This window comes from Ruditapes philippinarum, unplaced genomic scaffold (genome assembly GCF_026571515.1).
Source record: "Ruditapes philippinarum isolate M1 unplaced genomic scaffold, ASM2657151v2 ctg7602_1_1_1_1, whole genome shotgun sequence".
In the NCBI taxonomy this organism is placed as follows: Eukaryota; Metazoa; Mollusca; class Bivalvia; order Venerida; family Veneridae; genus Ruditapes; species Ruditapes philippinarum.
In genome coordinates, this window is record NW_026853601.1 from 50,144 (window position 1) to 56,032 (window position 5,889).

Genomic DNA, 5,889 nt, shown 5'->3' on the forward strand with positions numbered 1-5,889 from the left:
TGTTTATTGTGACACTTTGAACATTGTCCGGGACATATCTCTAAAACTATAAGAGATATCATAAGTCTGCCTTGCCTTATTCTGAAGTTATTGCACTTTGTTTATTTTTACTTTTGTCTTTTTGTTTGGGACATAACTCTAAAACTATTAGAGATATCAACAAGAAACTTTGTAGGAAGATGGATCTCATTGGATAAAACTGCAATGCTAAATAACCTAACACAGCCTTGTCTTATTTTGGAGTAATTGCCTTTTGTTCATGTTTACACTTTGAATTTTATCCGGGACATAACCCTATAAGAGATATCATCACAAAACATTATAAATAGATATTTCTTATTGAATAGAAGAGCAGTGCAAAAAAAAAACAACATAACTTTACCTTGCCTAATTTTGTATGCCTTGCCCTTTGTTCATTTTCTTAATATTTTCCTGTGTCCAAAATTTCCTCCCAGCATCACCCGGTTCAACCGGTTCTTGTTTTCAACTAAGTAGTCCTTCATAATGTATAACTCTTAGTTGAATCACTGGTTAAAAATAAAAACCACAGATGTCCCTGGATGATGTTGGGTCCTCCCCCTAGAGAAAAATAAAATCTTCATTTTACCTCCGAAATAAAGTTTTTTTGTGTGTTTATTTTGTGGATGGGGGAGTACATAGATTCACTCCGTGGTGGGTCAGTCCAGATGTCCGTTGCATATTCCGTGTCCAGAGCATAATTCCATACAACTTCATACAATGGCCAAGCACATTGAGAGGAAGAAGTGCAGTGCACAAGAACCATAACTCCATCTTCACTAATTACAGAGTTTTTGCCCTTTGTTTTGTTCCTTGTCCTGAGCATAACTTGAAAACTACTGGTTGAAATTCAAAACAACTTCATACAATGGTCAAGAACAATAAGGAGAAGTGCAGTGCACAAGAAACATAACTCTATCTGAAGTAATTATAGAGTTGTTGCCCTTTGATACTTTTCCATTGCTTTCTAATGTCCGGACCATAACTTGAAGACTAATGGTTAGAATTCAAAACAACTTCATACAATGGTCAAGCACATCAGAGAAAGTGCAGTGCACAAGAACCATAACTTTATCTAAAGTTATTACAAAGTTATTGCCCTTTGTTACTTTGCCATTGCTTTTTTGTCCGGAGCATAATTTTGAAGACTTATGGTTGAAATTCAATACAACTTCATACAATGATCAAGCACATTGAGAGGAAGTGCAGTGCACAAGAACCATAACTCCTTCTTGACTTATTACAGAATCACTGCCCTTTCTTACTCTTCGTTGTCCGGAGCATAACTTGAAAGCTACTTGTTGGAATTCAGTACCACTTCATAAAATCGTCCAGCACATTCAATGGAGGTGCAAAGCATAAGAATGATAGCACCATTTTGACAAAATACAGAGTCATTGCCATTTGTTACTTTTCCTTGTCCGGAGCATAACTTGTAAAGTACTGGTTGGAATTCAAAACAAATTACAATAGTCAAGCACAATGAGAGGAAGTGCAGTGTATAATAACCATAAATAAATATTCAGTATTTGTAGATATATTGCGCTTTGTCATGTGCACAACTTAAAAACTAATGTTTAGAATTAAATAAAACTTCATTCAACGGTCAATTGCAATGAGAGGAAGTGCAGTGCTCAAGAAGTGTATCTTTTTTGGACTCATTACAGAGTAATTCAATTAAACTACATCAATGGCCAACCACATTAAAAGGAAATGCAACATACAAGAACCACAACTATCTTAAATTGCCAACAACCATAATTCCATTTCAGTTCTTTTGCAATATATTTTGTTACTAGTAACTTCCTCATTAGTATGTAGTATCGCGGGGGTATTTATCACATTTAGTTGTAGTTCTAGTTTTAAATTGCTTCTGGTGCATTTTAGGTACACATTTTGAGATTGGAGTGTACATATTTTTTCAAATAAACAGACAAGCTACAGAAACACAACATTTAGTAATTATTTATTGTACACGTTTCTGCTATATGCCTTCATCAGTGCATCACATAATAAACTAATATTTATAATTCAACCTATGGTTATTTTGCATCTAAATAAAATATTACAAATCGAAATAGGCTTGGGTGCACATATAGATTTATTAATAGTTCATTGTGTTACTATGTTGATAAACAAATGAATATAAATCAACACTGTATTACTCTTAAAATGTCTCAAACCATAAATTCACTGTTTCTGCACTTTGCTTCCACTTTTATCAACAGTCAACTTGAGAACTTAGTTAACAAGTCCAGCACACTGAAAACATACAAAATGTCACTAAATGCCTATTCACTTAATGTCTTATCTTTGCAGGGTTATCTCCCTCTAATTCCAAAAATATAATGTTAAACACACATTAAACCATAATGATCAAATAGTTCACATTTGATTCTTATTATTTAGTGGTTCTAGTGGCTTTTTCTTAACCCTTAACAATAATATCAAATAACATTAAAATATATTACAGTTACATTACTTACATACAATAAATGGTCAGTTAAAAGTTACAGCAATAACTTACACATAATAATACACAATTATAATATATAATGATGACTTACCATTTTGTGGAATTGTATGCTCTAAACAATCTCAAACCATCTAATTAACTTTACTCCAATCAACAAACACTTCATTCACACAGTGATTGGGTGCTGCAAATTATCAAATAAAGAATGCATATTATTAAGAACAATGTGCACGACAAAGAGTTAAGTGAAGTTAAAAAGGAATGCTATTTCTGAACCATCTCAATTCTTTACTCAAATTCTAAAAACATGAAAATCATGAATTTACTTCTCCAAATAAATTTACACTGTTTACATGAAATATAGTAGTTATTGCCCAACAATAAACTTTAAAATATACCATAATACCTATTCCAAATCCATAAAACGAATAAAACAAATCATAAACCCAATTATTCTCTATTTTCAACTCCCGCAAAAATCATAAAACTAAACACATTTGGAGGGAAATTCAAAGCGATCATCTGATTGGTCAAAAATACAATTAAAAATAATAATACAAGGGAAGTAACTCAAATCAACCCAACTATATCTAAAACACGAAAAGATGACCCTGTTACACACTTCCCCTCCTTGGAAAATGACGTCTCGTCATTCAATCAGGTCCGTCTTAGTCACAAGTCAATAACCGTGTCTCGTACAAAAATCAACTACATAACAATATATAGTTTATCTCTACTCCTTTCCACCCTATTTAAAGCTTTATGTTGCACCGTACAATTGACACACAACTTTTACTGGTGACCCTTATCCACAAGTAATTGATTACGCAATATAACATTAAATCATTCTTTGATTTTGATTTTAGACCTGAATTGTACACATCATTAAATTTATTTAGTATTATTAAATGACTTAAAACTAATAAATAATTAAATAAATCATCAAATTTTACTTATTTAATAAATAAAAAATGATGTGATTTAATTTTAAAACTGGTTAAACATATATTATTTTATCCCCTCTCTCTGAATTGCAACCTTGTAATTCTGTCTTTTCAGAAATCATAAACATAGATAAATGTATGCCTTAAGTAAGGACATTTAATCTTTATTTGTACATTTCATTTCAATGCAAAATTTGTATTTCGACAAAACATTTCAAAATCATTCATTTCCTCGTCTACAACTTTATGTGCTACTTCAGAATCCACATCATTGAGTACTCCTGATGTCATAAGTACATTTAAAGCATGAAGCTTAGAGTCATACGGTCTCACCGCACCATCCGGTTTATTTGATAGGAGTCAAACCATTTTGGTTGTCTTCTCTCTCTTTTAGACTTTCTAGGAGTAGGTTAAGGTAGAAGGGTTTCCTCTCTATTTTCAATTCCTTGTCTTTCTTCAGTTTCAATATGTTGATCATTCTGTGTACTATGTTCATCATGTGTATTTTGTTCCTCATGTGTATGTTTTGTTCATTCTCCACCTCTATTTACTTTATCTCAGTATTTTCTATATCACTGTCATAAGAATCCACTATATGACTTGGTTCAGGAATGTCATAATCGGTATGTTCAATACTGTGTTCATTTGAATCTTTTAATTCCTCTGTTGTTTCCTCTATTTCCTGATGTAATGTTTCTTGTGGTTCCTCATCTAGTAAAGTGTCTGCTCCAACACTCTCCACACCGTCCTCAATATCTACTCCTAGCTCTTGATCACTATGGTCTTCTTCTTTAGAGTCAGTATGTTCATGAGTCTTCGTATTACAATCATTTTAGTTGTTCTTTTGTTCTACTTCTATAAAATTATTATCATCCCTGTTCTTCTTTGGATTTTTATGGGCGTCCCCACTGCCGCATGTATAAAATACATAACTGCTCCCAATCTGAATCTGTATCTTCTGAATTCTCTGATTCGTTTTTTGTGACGTCACCTTTACTTTTATCTTTTGTTTCGCTCTCTCTTTTATTTGATCCTTCACTTCCTATCTTTGTGTCTTTGTTGGAAGACATTCTGATTTTCGGTACCGCTCTGTATTCATTATTGCTCACACTCTCTACATTTTCAATTCTCATATTTAACTCTTCCGAACCACTTCTGATGTGTTCTTGTACTAGATACTAATGATTCCTGTGTAATGTCTTTATAATACCATTATGTTCTGACTTTACCTTTAACACTGGTATATCTGGTAAAGGCTGGTCTATAACATCAAAAAGCTTTTCTTCAAATTTATCTGCAATCGTGTGTTTATCATCATATTTCAATATATTCACTAACACCTTGATTTCCACTGAAATTGTTCCTGCTTTAGCCTTTCTCTCAAAATATTTCTTTTGTTTCTCCTTTTCTCTTTTTGTATGTTCTTCTACTGTCTGTCTTGTTGCGCTAATATAATTCTTGAGGTCATCTATATATTCTGTTGGTGTTTTTGATGTTGTTTCTTCTGTAGCTTGAGCAAACACTGAATCAATGGGTAATTTGCTTTTCTGCCAAACATTAATTCATATGGCGAGATCTTAGTGGTTTCATGTGGCGTGCTGTTGTAGGCATAGACTAAAGATGGTATATGTTTCTTCCAATCAGTTTTTTGAGATGTTTCTTAGGTGCCTAACATGTCTAATAACGTTCGGTTAAATCGTTCACAGACTCCATCTTCCATTGGGTGATAGACTGAAGTTCTTGACTTTTTCTTATTGGTGATGTTCTTTCATGATTTCAGACTGGAAATTTGCTCCTTGATCAGAATGAATAGATGTCGGGATTCCATAATGAACTATGAAAATGTTGTAAAGTGCTTTTGCAGTTGTTTTCGCATTTTGATTTTTTGTGGGTATTGTCATTGCAAATTTCATGAAATGGTCTGTAATAACAAGGATGTTTGCTGTACCTCCCTTGGCACTAAGTGTTAAGTAATCCATGCAGACCATCTCAAGTGGGTATGTTGTTTCAATATTGATCAATGGTGCACGTGTGTTGGTGTTTGTTTTCCTTCGGAGACATCTGTTACATTTCGAAACCCAATTGTCGACATTAATAGACATAATTGGTCACGAAGTAAAGCGAGAGTTCTTTCTCTACCCGAATGACATACGTTATCATGAAGTCCTGATAATATCATGTCTATAGCACTTTGGTATAACCAATTGATTGATGTTGTCTTTCTCCACATGTTTGTATAAAATGCCTCTCTTAACAGCACGACGCCAAAATTTTTTATCATTGGATTTGTCTTGATTTTGTCGATTTCTTTGAAAAAATTTTATTTTGAGGGTTGGTTTTGGATTTTCAGTTGAATCAAATTATGCTAATAAATTTTGTAGGTTCAAAAAAATTGGCGGGAAATTATACTACGGCATATTTTTTTAAATTATTTTAATTTTTTCTTTTTAT

General features: G+C 32.8%; 1 long non-coding RNA gene across 1 annotated transcript; it reads right to left on the reverse strand.

The window, feature by feature from the left end:
• Positions 1-1,967: 1,967 nt before the first annotated feature.
• Positions 1,968-5,700, reverse strand: LOC132737301 (uncharacterized). Its single transcript, XR_009626718.1, has 2 exons — positions 2,586-5,700; positions 1,968-2,280 (listed from the first exon to the last, which is right to left on the reverse strand). It is a non-coding gene; the product is annotated as an uncharacterized LOC132737301 (long non-coding RNA).
• Positions 5,701-5,889: the final 189 nt, after the last annotated feature.